This window comes from Anomaloglossus baeobatrachus, unplaced genomic scaffold (assembly GCF_048569485.1).
Source record: "Anomaloglossus baeobatrachus isolate aAnoBae1 unplaced genomic scaffold, aAnoBae1.hap1 Scaffold_4795, whole genome shotgun sequence".
NCBI lineage: Eukaryota > Metazoa > Chordata > Amphibia > Anura > Aromobatidae > Anomaloglossus > Anomaloglossus baeobatrachus.
In genome coordinates this window covers 1-15,481 of record NW_027444141.1, presented here as the reverse complement: position 1 = coordinate 15,481, position 15,481 = coordinate 1, and the positions used below count along the sequence as shown (strand labels likewise).

Here is a 15,481-nt window from a genome sequence, read left to right as displayed (position 1 = left end):
GTGGACGCTGGGAGCAACGACAAGGCTCAACCAGGCTTCGGCTTGGGGGAGCACCGAAGATCCCTGACCCTTGCTGTGGCCTTCTGGCTCGGAGGGACGGGGTTGATTTTTGGGGATCCTCTCCTCACGGAGGGGTCCACACGAATCCTAGCCTTTGCACTGTTTTTGGTGTGACTTCGGTCATGCATTTTTTGCGGTGCTTTGGAAAGCTTCATTAAATCAAAAATCTGTTCTTATCAGTTTAATATCTGATACGTCCCCTATCTGGGGACCATATATTAAATGGATTTTTAGAACAGGGAGATGGAAAAAGAGCTTGCTCTGTCCACTCCACGCATTGACCTGGTATTGCAGTACCTCCAGGAACGGTGCACCCCTTCTTAACCCAGTTTCCAAAAGCAGAACTCAATTCACCTGATTCATATTAGCCCGATTTAATGAATTGGAAGAAAGCATACGTCTTCATATGCACCTCAATTTGGCCCATTCACTTTTCACACTTCCTCCTTTTGTTTTTTATCTTTCACACTTTTGACTTTCTTTATTCATCCAAATAGCAAACTCATCACCACTCAACCTGACCAACTCGGCTATGTCCCCGTGCTGCAGTTCTCTGTCTTATCTAGATCATTTGCAATTGAATGGAATAGATCCCTTTTGGACAAAGTGGATTCACCTGCTGCTGCAGTGACCACAGGTGTGATAAGATCTAGAATTGGCATCTGGTGCGATCTCTCCGCTTCCACTCCAAAGAAAGTTACCTGTTTATTCCTATCATGCATTGGTTTTTGGGGTTTTCTTTGAGTAATGATGATCTCTTTAGTAGTCTGTTGGCGCCCTCTCCTGGAGGAATAGTTTGCTTGCTCTTGGACATTCTAAAAGAGAGGTCATGATAGACATTGAGCTTCTGAGCTCAATTGGGGACAGTCATGGGTGATGAATGTTTGCAACCTACTGCGAAGCCTCATACCGCAATATAAGGAACGTCAAATACTAAGAAAGGGCGGCCTATGAAAGAATTACTACTTTCAATAAGTACACTTAAACGGCTAATTGGGAATAGAAAAACTGTAAAAAGCCCTCTGAGAAAGCCCCCCTCTAACCTTTGATAGTAAGCTTTTCTGTAGTCTGCCTGTTGATGTATTTTCCGTTTGAACTGTGCACAACATGAAGAGACGGAACACTGGCGGCTTGTCACAATGCCCCCCGATGACATCACAATAGCGCTGCTGCCTAGAAAACAAGCTGCGCAGAAGAAGTTGTTCTTTGGGTGGGAGGGTGGGCTAGTGGAAGGAGGGGGCAATCTCTTTTTTTCCCGGGTGGTAGGGGGATGACAGGAGAAGGGAAGCGGGTGGTGAGAAAGGTACAGAGGGCAGGGTTTGGGGGCTGGGAAGGAAAGGGAAAAGATTAGGGTTTGGGGATGATGAAAGGGCTTTCTACGGGTAAGGATGGCAAAGGGTGGCAGTGACGGAAAGTCAGGCAACCTGTCCTGTCCGTCTTTTTGTATCGTGAATTGGAAAGACTGCAAGGGGGAGGGGAGTTGCTTGCGCCCTAAAGGAGGAGTTATTCAGATTCATTGCAGTGGGCGGCGGCTGCAAAACGCACCATTCTTCTTGTTTTTGCTCTGCAAAGCAGCCTTTTCAAGGGTTGGCTTGGGTGACAAAATGTCTTGTGTAGGCGTGGGTTTGTCTCCCTCTCGCTCTCTCTCCCTAAGATGTGTCCGGCATAGGCCAGGGTGCCACTCGAGGCCCAAACCAATTCTGGTTATCGCTTCTCGGCCTTTTGGCTAAGATCAAGTGTAGTATCTGTTCTTATCAGTTTAATATCTGATACGTCCCCTATCTGGGGACCATATATTAAATGGATTTTTAGAACAGGGAGATGGAAAAAGAGCTTGCTCTGTCCACTCCACGCATTGACCTGGTATTGCAGTACCTCCAGGAACGGTGCACCCCTTCTTAACCCAGTTTCCAAAAGCAGAACTCAATTCACCTGATTCATATTAGCCCGATTTAATGAATTGGAAGAAAGCATACGTCTTCATATGCACCTCAATTTGGCCCATTCACTTTTCACACTTCCTCCTTTTGTTTTTTATCTTTCACACTTTTGACTTTCTTTATTCATCCAAATAGCAAACTCATCACCACTCAACCTGACCAACTCGGCTATGTCCCCGTGCTGCAGTTCTCTGTCTTATCTAGATCATTTGCAATTGAATGGAATAGATCCCTTTTGGACAAAGTGGATTCACCTGCTGCTGCAGTGACCACAGGTGTGATAAGATCTAGAATTGGCATCTGGTGCGATCTCTCCGCTTCCACTCCAAAGAAAGTTACCTGTTTATTCCTATCATGCATTGGTTTTTGGGGTTTTCTTTGAGTAATGATGATCTCTTTAGTAGTCTGTTGGCGCCCTCTCCTGGAGGAATAGTTTGCTTGCTCTTGGACATTCTAAAAGAGAGGTCATGATAGACATTGAGCTTCTGAGCTCAATTGGGGACAGTCATGGGTGATGAATGTTTGCAACCTACTGCGAAGCCTCATACCGCAATATAAGGAACGTCAAATACTAAGAAAGGGCGGCCTATGAAAGAATTACTACTTTCAATAAGTACACTTAAACGGCTAATTGGGAATAGAAAAACTGTAAAAAGCCCTCTGAGAAAGCCCCCCTCTAACCTTTGATAGTAAGCTTTTCTGTAGTCTGCCTGTTGATGTATTTTCCGTTTGAACTGTGCACAACATGAAGAGACGGAACACTGGCGGCTTGTCACAATGCCCCCCGATGACATCACAATAGCGCTGCTGCCTAGAAAACAAGCTGCGCAGAAGAAGTTGTTCTTTGGGTGGGAGGGTGGGCTAGTGGAAGGAGGGGGCAATCTCTTTTTTTCCCGGGTGGTAGGGGGATGACAGGAGAAGGGAAGCGGGTGGTGAGAAAGGTACAGAGGGCAGGGTTTGGGGGCTGGGAAGGAAAGGGAAAAGATTAGGGTTTGGGGATGATGAAAGGGCTTTCTACGGGTAAGGATGGCAAAGGGTGGCAGTGACGGAAAGTCAGGCAACCTGTCCTGTCCGTCTTTTTGTATCGTGAATTGGAAAGACTGCAAGGGGGAGGGGAGTTGCTTGCGCCCTAAAGGAGGAGTTATTCAGATTCATTGCAGTGGGCGGCGGCTGCAAAACGCACCATTCTTCTTGTTTTTGCTCTGCAAAGCAGCCTTTTCAAGGGTTGGCTTGGGTGACAAAATGTCTTGTGTAGGCGTGGGTTTGTCTCCCTCTCGCTCTCTCTCCCTAAGATGTGTCCGGCATAGGCCAGGGTGCCACTCGAGGCCCAAACCAATTCTGGTTATCGCTTCTCGGCCTTTTGGCTAAGATCAAGTGTAGTATCTGTTCTTATCAGTTTAATATCTGATACGTCCCCTATCTGGGGACCATATATTAAATGGATTTTTAGAACAGGGAGATGGAAAAAGAGCTTGCTCTGTCCACTCCACGCATTGACCTGGTATTGCAGTACCTCCAGGAACGGTGCACCCCTTCTTAACCCAGTTTCCAAAAGCAGAACTCAATTCACCTGATTCATATTAGCCCGATTTAATGAATTGGAAGAAAGCATACGTCTTCATATGCACCTCAATTTGGCCCATTCACTTTTCACACTTCCTCCTTTTGTTTTTTATCTTTCACACTTTTGACTTTCTTTATTCATCCAAATAGCAAACTCATCACCACTCAACCTGACCAACTCGGCTATGTCCCCGTGCTGCAGTTCTCTGTCTTATCTAGATCATTTGCAATTGAATGGAATAGATCCCTTTTGGACAAAGTGGATTCACCTGCTGCTGCAGTGACCACAGGTGTGATAAGATCTAGAATTGGCATCTGGTGCGATCTCTCCGCTTCCACTCCAAAGAAAGTTACCTGTTTATTCCTATCATGCATTGGTTTTTGGGGTTTTCTTTGAGTAATGATGATCTCTTTAGTAGTCTGTTGGCGCCCTCTCCTGGAGGAATAGTTTGCTTGCTCTTGGACATTCTAAAAGAGAGGTCATGATAGACATTGAGCTTCTGAGCTCAATTGGGGACAGTCATGGGTGATGAATGTTTGCAACCTACTGCGAAGCCTCATACCGCAATATAAGGAACGTCAAATACTAAGAAAGGGCGGCCTATGAAAGAATTACTACTTTCAATAAGTACACTTAAACGGCTAATTGGGAATAGAAAAACTGTAAAAAGCCCTCTGAGAAAGCCCCCCTCTAACCTTTGATAGTAAGCTTTTCTGTAGTCTGCCTGTTGATGTATTTTCCGTTTGAACTGTGCACAACATGAAGAGACGGAACACTGGCGGCTTGTCACAATGCCCCCCGATGACATCACAATAGCGCTGCTGCCTAGAAAACAAGCTGCGCAGAAGAAGTTGTTCTTTGGGTGGGAGGGTGGGCTAGTGGAAGGAGGGGGCAATCTCTTTTTTTCCCGGGTGGTAGGGGGATGACAGGAGAAGGGAAGCGGGTGGTGAGAAAGGTACAGAGGGCAGGGTTTGGGGGCTGGGAAGGAAAGGGAAAAGATTAGGGTTTGGGGATGATGAAAGGGCTTTCTACGGGTAAGGATGGCAAAGGGTGGCAGTGACGGAAAGTCAGGCAACCTGTCCTGTCCGTCTTTTTGTATCGTGAATTGGAAAGACTGCAAGGGGGAGGGGAGTTGCTTGCGCCCTAAAGGAGGAGTTATTCAGATTCATTGCAGTGGGCGGCGGCTGCAAAACGCACCATTCTTCTTGTTTTTGCTCTGCAAAGCAGCCTTTTCAAGGGTTGGCTTGGGTGACAAAATGTCTTGTGTAGGCGTGGGTTTGTCTCCCTCTCGCTCTCTCTCCCTAAGATGTGTCCGGCATAGGCCAGGGTGCCACTCGAGGCCCAAACCAATTCTGGTTATCGCTTCTCGGCCTTTTGGCTAAGATCAAGTGTAGTATCTGTTCTTATCAGTTTAATATCTGATACGTCCCCTATCTGGGGACCATATATTAAATGGATTTTTAGAACAGGGAGATGGAAAAAGAGCTTGCTCTGTCCACTCCACGCATTGACCTGGTATTGCAGTACCTCCAGGAACGGTGCACCCCTTCTTAACCCAGTTTCCAAAAGCAGAACTCAATTCACCTGATTCATATTAGCCCGATTTAATGAATTGGAAGAAAGCATACGTCTTCATATGCACCTCAATTTGGCCCATTCACTTTTCACACTTCCTCCTTTTGTTTTTTATCTTTCACACTTTTGACTTTCTTTATTCATCCAAATAGCAAACTCATCACCACTCAACCTGACCAACTCGGCTATGTCCCCGTGCTGCAGTTCTCTGTCTTATCTAGATCATTTGCAATTGAATGGAATAGATCCCTTTTGGACAAAGTGGATTCACCTGCTGCTGCAGTGACCACAGGTGTGATAAGATCTAGAATTGGCATCTGGTGCGATCTCTCCGCTTCCACTCCAAAGAAAGTTACCTGTTTATTCCTATCATGCATTGGTTTTTGGGGTTTTCTTTGAGTAATGATGATCTCTTTAGTAGTCTGTTGGCGCCCTCTCCTGGAGGAATAGTTTGCTTGCTCTTGGACATTCTAAAAGAGAGGTCATGATAGACATTGAGCTTCTGAGCTCAATTGGGGACAGTCATGGGTGATGAATGTTTGCAACCTACTGCGAAGCCTCATACCGCAATATAAGGAACGTCAAATACTAAGAAAGGGCGGCCTATGAAAGAATTACTACTTTCAATAAGTACACTTAAACGGCTAATTGGGAATAGAAAAACTGTAAAAAGCCCTCTGAGAAAGCCCCCCTCTAACCTTTGATAGTAAGCTTTTCTGTAGTCTGCCTGTTGATGTATTTTCCGTTTGAACTGTGCACAACATGAAGAGACGGAACACTGGCGGCTTGTCACAATGCCCCCCGATGACATCACAATAGCGCTGCTGCCTAGAAAACAAGCTGCGCAGAAGAAGTTGTTCTTTGGGTGGGAGGGTGGGCTAGTGGAAGGAGGGGGCAATCTCTTTTTTTCCCGGGTGGTAGGGGGATGACAGGAGAAGGGAAGCGGGTGGTGAGAAAGGTACAGAGGGCAGGGTTTGGGGGCTGGGAAGGAAAGGGAAAAGATTAGGGTTTGGGGATGATGAAAGGGCTTTCTACGGGTAAGGATGGCAAAGGGTGGCAGTGACGGAAAGTCAGGCAACCTGTCCTGTCCGTCTTTTTGTATCGTGAATTGGAAAGACTGCAAGGGGGAGGGGAGTTGCTTGCGCCCTAAAGGAGGAGTTATTCAGATTCATTGCAGTGGGCGGCGGCTGCAAAACGCACCATTCTTCTTGTTTTTGCTCTGCAAAGCAGCCTTTTCAAGGGTTGGCTTGGGTGACAAAATGTCTTGTGTAGGCGTGGGTTTGTCTCCCTCTCGCTCTCTCTCCCTAAGATGTGTCCGGCATAGGCCAGGGTGCCACTCGAGGCCCAAACCAATTCTGGTTATCGCTTCTCGGCCTTTTGGCTAAGATCAAGTGTAGTATCTGTTCTTATCAGTTTAATATCTGATACGTCCCCTATCTGGGGACCATATATTAAATGGATTTTTAGAACAGGGAGATGGAAAAAGAGCTTGCTCTGTCCACTCCACGCATTGACCTGGTATTGCAGTACCTCCAGGAACGGTGCACCCCTTCTTAACCCAGTTTCCAAAAGCAGAACTCAATTCACCTGATTCATATTAGCCCGATTTAATGAATTGGAAGAAAGCATACGTCTTCATATGCACCTCAATTTGGCCCATTCACTTTTCACACTTCCTCCTTTTGTTTTTTATCTTTCACACTTTTGACTTTCTTTATTCATCCAAATAGCAAACTCATCACCACTCAACCTGACCAACTCGGCTATGTCCCCGTGCTGCAGTTCTCTGTCTTATCTAGATCATTTGCAATTGAATGGAATAGATCCCTTTTGGACAAAGTGGATTCACCTGCTGCTGCAGTGACCACAGGTGTGATAAGATCTAGAATTGGCATCTGGTGCGATCTCTCCGCTTCCACTCCAAAGAAAGTTACCTGTTTATTCCTATCATGCATTGGTTTTTGGGGTTTTCTTTGAGTAATGATGATCTCTTTAGTAGTCTGTTGGCGCCCTCTCCTGGAGGAATAGTTTGCTTGCTCTTGGACATTCTAAAAGAGAGGTCATGATAGACATTGAGCTTCTGAGCTCAATTGGGGACAGTCATGGGTGATGAATGTTTGCAACCTACTGCGAAGCCTCATACCGCAATATAAGGAACGTCAAATACTAAGAAAGGGCGGCCTATGAAAGAATTACTACTTTCAATAAGTACACTTAAACGGCTAATTGGGAATAGAAAAACTGTAAAAAGCCCTCTGAGAAAGCCCCCCTCTAACCTTTGATAGTAAGCTTTTCTGTAGTCTGCCTGTTGATGTATTTTCCGTTTGAACTGTGCACAACATGAAGAGACGGAACACTGGCGGCTTGTCACAATGCCCCCCGATGACATCACAATAGCGCTGCTGCCTAGAAAACAAGCTGCGCAGAAGAAGTTGTTCTTTGGGTGGGAGGGTGGGCTAGTGGAAGGAGGGGGCAATCTCTTTTTTTCCCGGGTGGTAGGGGGATGACAGGAGAAGGGAAGCGGGTGGTGAGAAAGGTACAGAGGGCAGGGTTTGGGGGCTGGGAAGGAAAGGGAAAAGATTAGGGTTTGGGGATGATGAAAGGGCTTTCTACGGGTAAGGATGGCAAAGGGTGGCAGTGACGGAAAGTCAGGCAACCTGTCCTGTCCGTCTTTTTGTATCGTGAATTGGAAAGACTGCAAGGGGGAGGGGAGTTGCTTGCGCCCTAAAGGAGGAGTTATTCAGATTCATTGCAGTGGGCGGCGGCTGCAAAACGCACCATTCTTCTTGTTTTTGCTCTGCAAAGCAGCCTTTTCAAGGGTTGGCTTGGGTGACAAAATGTCTTGTGTAGGCGTGGGTTTGTCTCCCTCTCGCTCTCTCTCCCTAAGATGTGTCCGGCATAGGCCAGGGTGCCACTCGAGGCCCAAACCAATTCTGGTTATCGCTTCTCGGCCTTTTGGCTAAGATCAAGTGTAGTATCTGTTCTTATCAGTTTAATATCTGATACGTCCCCTATCTGGGGACCATATATTAAATGGATTTTTAGAACAGGGAGATGGAAAAAGAGCTTGCTCTGTCCACTCCACGCATTGACCTGGTATTGCAGTACCTCCAGGAACGGTGCACCCCTTCTTAACCCAGTTTCCAAAAGCAGAACTCAATTCACCTGATTCATATTAGCCCGATTTAATGAATTGGAAGAAAGCATACGTCTTCATATGCACCTCAATTTGGCCCATTCACTTTTCACACTTCCTCCTTTTGTTTTTTATCTTTCACACTTTTGACTTTCTTTATTCATCCAAATAGCAAACTCATCACCACTCAACCTGACCAACTCGGCTATGTCCCCGTGCTGCAGTTCTCTGTCTTATCTAGATCATTTGCAATTGAATGGAATAGATCCCTTTTGGACAAAGTGGATTCACCTGCTGCTGCAGTGACCACAGGTGTGATAAGATCTAGAATTGGCATCTGGTGCGATCTCTCCGCTTCCACTCCAAAGAAAGTTACCTGTTTATTCCTATCATGCATTGGTTTTTGGGGTTTTCTTTGAGTAATGATGATCTCTTTAGTAGTCTGTTGGCGCCCTCTCCTGGAGGAATAGTTTGCTTGCTCTTGGACATTCTAAAAGAGAGGTCATGATAGACATTGAGCTTCTGAGCTCAATTGGGGACAGTCATGGGTGATGAATGTTTGCAACCTACTGCGAAGCCTCATACCGCAATATAAGGAACGTCAAATACTAAGAAAGGGCGGCCTATGAAAGAATTACTACTTTCAATAAGTACACTTAAACGGCTAATTGGGAATAGAAAAACTGTAAAAAGCCCTCTGAGAAAGCCCCCCTCTAACCTTTGATAGTAAGCTTTTCTGTAGTCTGCCTGTTGATGTATTTTCCGTTTGAACTGTGCACAACATGAAGAGACGGAACACTGGCGGCTTGTCACAATGCCCCCCGATGACATCACAATAGCGCTGCTGCCTAGAAAACAAGCTGCGCAGAAGAAGTTGTTCTTTGGGTGGGAGGGTGGGCTAGTGGAAGGAGGGGGCAATCTCTTTTTTTCCCGGGTGGTAGGGGGATGACAGGAGAAGGGAAGCGGGTGGTGAGAAAGGTACAGAGGGCAGGGTTTGGGGGCTGGGAAGGAAAGGGAAAAGATTAGGGTTTGGGGATGATGAAAGGGCTTTCTACGGGTAAGGATGGCAAAGGGTGGCAGTGACGGAAAGTCAGGCAACCTGTCCTGTCCGTCTTTTTGTATCGTGAATTGGAAAGACTGCAAGGGGGAGGGGAGTTGCTTGCGCCCTAAAGGAGGAGTTATTCAGATTCATTGCAGTGGGCGGCGGCTGCAAAACGCACCATTCTTCTTGTTTTTGCTCTGCAAAGCAGCCTTTTCAAGGGTTGGCTTGGGTGACAAAATGTCTTGTGTAGGCGTGGGTTTGTCTCCCTCTCGCTCTCTCTCCCTAAGATGTGTCCGGCATAGGCCAGGGTGCCACTCGAGGCCCAAACCAATTCTGGTTATCGCTTCTCGGCCTTTTGGCTAAGATCAAGTGTAGTATCTGTTCTTATCAGTTTAATATCTGATACGTCCCCTATCTGGGGACCATATATTAAATGGATTTTTAGAACAGGGAGATGGAAAAAGAGCTTGCTCTGTCCACTCCACGCATTGACCTGGTATTGCAGTACCTCCAGGAACGGTGCACCCCTTCTTAACCCAGTTTCCAAAAGCAGAACTCAATTCACCTGATTCATATTAGCCCGATTTAATGAATTGGAAGAAAGCATACGTCTTCATATGCACCTCAATTTGGCCCATTCACTTTTCACACTTCCTCCTTTTGTTTTTTATCTTTCACACTTTTGACTTTCTTTATTCATCCAAATAGCAAACTCATCACCACTCAACCTGACCAACTCGGCTATGTCCCCGTGCTGCAGTTCTCTGTCTTATCTAGATCATTTGCAATTGAATGGAATAGATCCCTTTTGGACAAAGTGGATTCACCTGCTGCTGCAGTGACCACAGGTGTGATAAGATCTAGAATTGGCATCTGGTGCGATCTCTCCGCTTCCACTCCAAAGAAAGTTACCTGTTTATTCCTATCATGCATTGGTTTTTGGGGTTTTCTTTGAGTAATGATGATCTCTTTAGTAGTCTGTTGGCGCCCTCTCCTGGAGGAATAGTTTGCTTGCTCTTGGACATTCTAAAAGAGAGGTCATGATAGACATTGAGCTTCTGAGCTCAATTGGGGACAGTCATGGGTGATGAATGTTTGCAACCTACTGCGAAGCCTCATACCGCAATATAAGGAACGTCAAATACTAAGAAAGGGCGGCCTATGAAAGAATTACTACTTTCAATAAGTACACTTAAACGGCTAATTGGGAATAGAAAAACTGTAAAAAGCCCTCTGAGAAAGCCCCCCTCTAACCTTTGATAGTAAGCTTTTCTGTAGTCTGCCTGTTGATGTATTTTCCGTTTGAACTGTGCACAACATGAAGAGACGGAACACTGGCGGCTTGTCACAATGCCCCCCGATGACATCACAATAGCGCTGCTGCCTAGAAAACAAGCTGCGCAGAAGAAGTTGTTCTTTGGGTGGGAGGGTGGGCTAGTGGAAGGAGGGGGCAATCTCTTTTTTTCCCGGGTGGTAGGGGGATGACAGGAGAAGGGAAGCGGGTGGTGAGAAAGGTACAGAGGGCAGGGTTTGGGGGCTGGGAAGGAAAGGGAAAAGATTAGGGTTTGGGGATGATGAAAGGGCTTTCTACGGGTAAGGATGGCAAAGGGTGGCAGTGACGGAAAGTCAGGCAACCTGTCCTGTCCGTCTTTTTGTATCGTGAATTGGAAAGACTGCAAGGGGGAGGGGAGTTGCTTGCGCCCTAAAGGAGGAGTTATTCAGATTCATTGCAGTGGGCGGCGGCTGCAAAACGCACCATTCTTCTTGTTTTTGCTCTGCAAAGCAGCCTTTTCAAGGGTTGGCTTGGGTGACAAAATGTCTTGTGTAGGCGTGGGTTTGTCTCCCTCTCGCTCTCTCTCCCTAAGATGTGTCCGGCATAGGCCAGGGTGCCACTCGAGGCCCAAACCAATTCTGGTTATCGCTTCTCGGCCTTTTGGCTAAGATCAAGTGTAGTATCTGTTCTTATCAGTTTAATATCTGATACGTCCCCTATCTGGGGACCATATATTAAATGGATTTTTAGAACAGGGAGATGGAAAAAGAGCTTGCTCTGTCCACTCCACGCATTGACCTGGTATTGCAGTACCTCCAGGAACGGTGCACCCCTTCTTAACCCAGTTTCCAAAAGCAGAACTCAATTCACCTGATTCATATTAGCCCGATTTAATGAATTGGAAGAAAGCATACGTCTTCATATGCACCTCAATTTGGCCCATTCACTTTTCACACTTCCTCCTTTTGTTTTTTATCTTTCACACTTTTGACTTTCTTTATTCATCCAAATAGCAAACTCATCACCACTCAACCTGACCAACTCGGCTATGTCCCCGTGCTGCAGTTCTCTGTCTTATCTAGATCATTTGCAATTGAATGGAATAGATCCCTTTTGGACAAAGTGGATTCACCTGCTGCTGCAGTGACCACAGGTGTGATAAGATCTAGAATTGGCATCTGGTGCGATCTCTCCGCTTCCACTCCAAAGAAAGTTACCTGTTTATTCCTATCATGCATTGGTTTTTGGGGTTTTCTTTGAGTAATGATGATCTCTTTAGTAGTCTGTTGGCGCCCTCTCCTGGAGGAATAGTTTGCTTGCTCTTGGACATTCTAAAAGAGAGGTCATGATAGACATTGAGCTTCTGAGCTCAATTGGGGACAGTCATGGGTGATGAATGTTTGCAACCTACTGCGAAGCCTCATACCGCAATATAAGGAACGTCAAATACTAAGAAAGGGCGGCCTATGAAAGAATTACTACTTTCAATAAGTACACTTAAACGGCTAATTGGGAATAGAAAAACTGTAAAAAGCCCTCTGAGAAAGCCCCCCTCTAACCTTTGATAGTAAGCTTTTCTGTAGTCTGCCTGTTGATGTATTTTCCGTTTGAACTGTGCACAACATGAAGAGACGGAACACTGGCGGCTTGTCACAATGCCCCCCGATGACATCACAATAGCGCTGCTGCCTAGAAAACAAGCTGCGCAGAAGAAGTTGTTCTTTGGGTGGGAGGGTGGGCTAGTGGAAGGAGGGGGCAATCTCTTTTTTTCCCGGGTGGTAGGGGGATGACAGGAGAAGGGAAGCGGGTGGTGAGAAAGGTACAGAGGGCAGGGTTTGGGGGCTGGGAAGGAAAGGGAAAAGATTAGGGTTTGGGGATGATGAAAGGGCTTTCTACGGGTAAGGATGGCAAAGGGTGGCAGTGACGGAAAGTCAGGCAACCTGTCCTGTCCGTCTTTTTGTATCGTGAATTGGAAAGACTGCAAGGGGGAGGGGAGTTGCTTGCGCCCTAAAGGAGGAGTTATTCAGATTCATTGCAGTGGGCGGCGGCTGCAAAACGCACCATTCTTCTTGTTTTTGCTCTGCAAAGCAGCCTTTTCAAGGGTTGGCTTGGGTGACAAAATGTCTTGTGTAGGCGTGGGTTTGTCTCCCTCTCGCTCTCTCTCCCTAAGATGTGTCCGGCATAGGCCAGGGTGCCACTCGAGGCCCAAACCAATTCTGGTTATCGCTTCTCGGCCTTTTGGCTAAGATCAAGTGTAGTATCTGTTCTTATCAGTTTAATATCTGATACGTCCCCTATCTGGGGACCATATATTAAATGGATTTTTAGAACAGGGAGATGGAAAAAGAGCTTGCTCTGTCCACTCCACGCATTGACCTGGTATTGCAGTACCTCCAGGAACGGTGCACCCCTTCTTAACCCAGTTTCCAAAAGCAGAACTCAATTCACCTGATTCATATTAGCCCGATTTAATGAATTGGAAGAAAGCATACGTCTTCATATGCACCTCAATTTGGCCCATTCACTTTTCACACTTCCTCCTTTTGTTTTTTATCTTCACACTTTTGACTTTCTTTATTCATCCAAATAGCAAACTCATCACCACTCAACCTGACCAACTCGGCTATGTCCCCGTGCTGCAGTTCTCTGTCTTATCTAGATCATTTGCAATTGAATGGAATAGATCCCTTTTGGACAAAGTGGATTCACCTGCTGCTGCAGTGACCACAGGTGTGATAAGATCTAGAATTGGCATCTGGTGCGATCTCTCCGCTTCCACTCCAAAGAAAGTTACCTGTTTATTCCTATCATGCATTGGTTTTTGGGGTTTTCTTTGAGTAATGATGATCTCTTTAGTAGTCTGTTGGCGCCCTCTCCTGGAGGAATAGTTTGCTTGCTCTTGGACATTCTAAAAGAGAGGTCATGATAGACATTGAGCTTCTGAGCTCAATTGGGGACAGTCATGGGTGATGAATGTTTGCAACCTACTGCGAAGCCTCATACCGCAATATAAGGAACGTCAAATACTAAGAAAGGGCGGCCTATGAAAGAATTACTACTTTCAATAAGTACACTTAAACGGCTAATTGGGAATAGAAAAACTGTAAAAAGCCCTCTGAGAAAGCCCCCCTCTAACCTTTGATAGTAAGCTTTTCTGTAGTCTGCCTGTTGATGTATTTTCCGTTTGAACTGTGCACAACATGAAGAGACGGAACACTGGCGGCTTGTCACAATGCCCCCCGATGACATCACAATAGCGCTGCTGCCTAGAAAACAAGCTGCGCAGAAGAAGTTGTTCTTTGGGTGGGAGGGTGGGCTAGTGGAAGGAGGGGGCAATCTCTTTTTTTCCCGGGTGGTAGGGGGATGACAGGAGAAGGGAAGCGGGTGGTGAGAAAGGTACAGAGGGCAGGGTTTGGGGGCTGGGAAGGAAAGGGAAAAGATTAGGGTTTGGGGATGATGAAAGGGCTTTCTACGGGTAAGGATGGCAAAGGGTGGCAGTGACGGAAAGTCAGGCAACCTGTCCTGTCCGTCTTTTTGTATCGTGAATTGGAAAGACTGCAAGGGGGAGGGGAGTTGCTTGCGCCCTAAAGGAGGAGTTATTCAGATTCATTGCAGTGGGCGGCGGCTGCAAAACGCACCATTCTTCTTGTTTTTGCTCTGCAAAGCAGCCTTTTCAAGGGTTGGCTTGGGTGACAAAATGTCTTGTGTAGGCGTGGGTTTGTCTCCCTCTCGCTCTCTCTCCCTAAGATGTGTCCGGCATAGGCCAGGGTGCCACTCGAGGCCCAAACCAATTCTGGTTATCGCTTCTCGGCCTTTTGGCTAAGATCAAGTGTAGTATCTGTTCTTATCAGTTTAATATCTGATACGTCCCCTATCTGGGGACCATATATTAAATGGATTTTTAGAACAGGGAGATGGAAAAAGAGCTTGCTCTGTCCACTCCACGCATTGACCTGGTATTGCAGTACCTCCAGGAACGGTGCACCCCTTCTTAACCCAGTTTCCAAAAGCAGAACTCAATTCACCTGATTCATATTAGCCCGATTTAATGAATTGGAAGAAAGCATACGTCTTCATATGCACCTCAATTTGGCCCATTCACTTTTCACACTTCCTCCTTTTGTTTTTTATCTTTCACACTTTTGACTTTCTTTATTCATCCAAATAGCAAACTCATCACCACTCAACCTGACCAACTCGGCTATGTCCCCGTGCTGCAGTTCTCTGTCTTATCTAGATCATTTGCAATTGAATGGAATAGATCCCTTTTGGACAAAGTGGATTCACCTGCTGCTGCAGTGACCACAGGTGTGATAAGATCTAGAATTGGCATCTGGTGCGATCTCTCCGCTTCCACTCCAAAGAAAGTTACCTGTTTATTCCTATCATGCATTGGTTTTTGGGGTTTTCTTTGAGTAATGATGATCTCTTTAGTAGTCTGTTGGCGCCCTCTCCTGGAGGAATAGTTTGCTTGCTCTTGGACATTCTAAAAGAGAGGTCATGATAGACATTGAGCTTCTGAGCTCAATTGGGGACAGTCATGGGTGATGAATGTTTGCAACCTACTGCGAAGCCTCATACCGCAATATAAGGAACGTCAAATACTAAGAAAGGGCGGCCTATGAAAGAATTACTACTTTCAATAAGTACACTTAAACGGCTAATTGGGAATAGAAAAACTGTAAAAAGCCCTCTGAGAAAGCCCCCCTCTAACCTTTGATAGTAAGCTTTTCTGTAGTCTGCCTGTTGATGTATTTTCCGTTTGAACTGTGCACAACATGAAGAGACGGAACACTGGCGGCTTGTCACAATGCCCCCCGATGACATCACAATAGCGCTGCTGCCTAGAAAACAAGCTGCGCAGAAGAAGTTGTTCTTTGGGTGGGAGGGT

The 15,481-nt window shown here is 46.2% G+C and overlaps 10 non-coding genes across 10 annotated transcripts; all 10 read left to right on the top strand.

Moving 5' to 3' along the window:
• The first annotated feature begins 186 nt into the window (after window positions 1-186).
• Window positions 187-379, top strand: LOC142281707 (U2 spliceosomal RNA). The gene has a single exon (XR_012743750.1). It is a non-coding gene; the product is annotated as a U2 spliceosomal RNA (small nuclear RNA).
• A 1,387-nt stretch (window positions 380-1,766) lies between these two features.
• Window positions 1,767-1,957, top strand: LOC142281697 (U2 spliceosomal RNA). Its single transcript, XR_012743741.1, has one exon. It is a non-coding gene; the product is annotated as a U2 spliceosomal RNA (small nuclear RNA).
• Window positions 1,958-3,344: 1,387 nt separating this feature from the next.
• Window positions 3,345-3,535, top strand: LOC142281696 (U2 spliceosomal RNA). Its single transcript, XR_012743740.1, has one exon. It is a non-coding gene; the product is annotated as a U2 spliceosomal RNA (small nuclear RNA).
• A 1,387-nt stretch (window positions 3,536-4,922) lies between these two features.
• Window positions 4,923-5,113, top strand: LOC142281695 (U2 spliceosomal RNA). Its single transcript, XR_012743739.1, has one exon. It is a non-coding gene; the product is annotated as a U2 spliceosomal RNA (small nuclear RNA).
• Window positions 5,114-6,500: 1,387 nt separating this feature from the next.
• LOC142281694 (U2 spliceosomal RNA) lies at window positions 6,501-6,691 on the top strand. Its single transcript, XR_012743738.1, has one exon. It is a non-coding gene; the product is annotated as a U2 spliceosomal RNA (small nuclear RNA).
• Window positions 6,692-8,078: 1,387 nt separating this feature from the next.
• On the top strand, window positions 8,079-8,269 carry LOC142281711 (U2 spliceosomal RNA). The gene has a single exon (XR_012743753.1). It is a non-coding gene; the product is annotated as a U2 spliceosomal RNA (small nuclear RNA).
• A 1,387-nt stretch (window positions 8,270-9,656) lies between these two features.
• Window positions 9,657-9,847, top strand: LOC142281710 (U2 spliceosomal RNA). The gene has a single exon (XR_012743752.1). It is a non-coding gene; the product is annotated as a U2 spliceosomal RNA (small nuclear RNA).
• A 1,387-nt stretch (window positions 9,848-11,234) lies between these two features.
• On the top strand, window positions 11,235-11,425 carry LOC142281709 (U2 spliceosomal RNA). The gene has a single exon (XR_012743751.1). It is a non-coding gene; the product is annotated as a U2 spliceosomal RNA (small nuclear RNA).
• Window positions 11,426-12,812: 1,387 nt separating this feature from the next.
• LOC142281705 (U2 spliceosomal RNA) lies at window positions 12,813-13,003 on the top strand. Its single transcript, XR_012743748.1, has one exon. It is a non-coding gene; the product is annotated as a U2 spliceosomal RNA (small nuclear RNA).
• A 1,386-nt stretch (window positions 13,004-14,389) lies between these two features.
• LOC142281693 (U2 spliceosomal RNA) lies at window positions 14,390-14,580 on the top strand. The gene has a single exon (XR_012743737.1). It is a non-coding gene; the product is annotated as a U2 spliceosomal RNA (small nuclear RNA).
• Window positions 14,581-15,481: the final 901 nt, after the last annotated feature.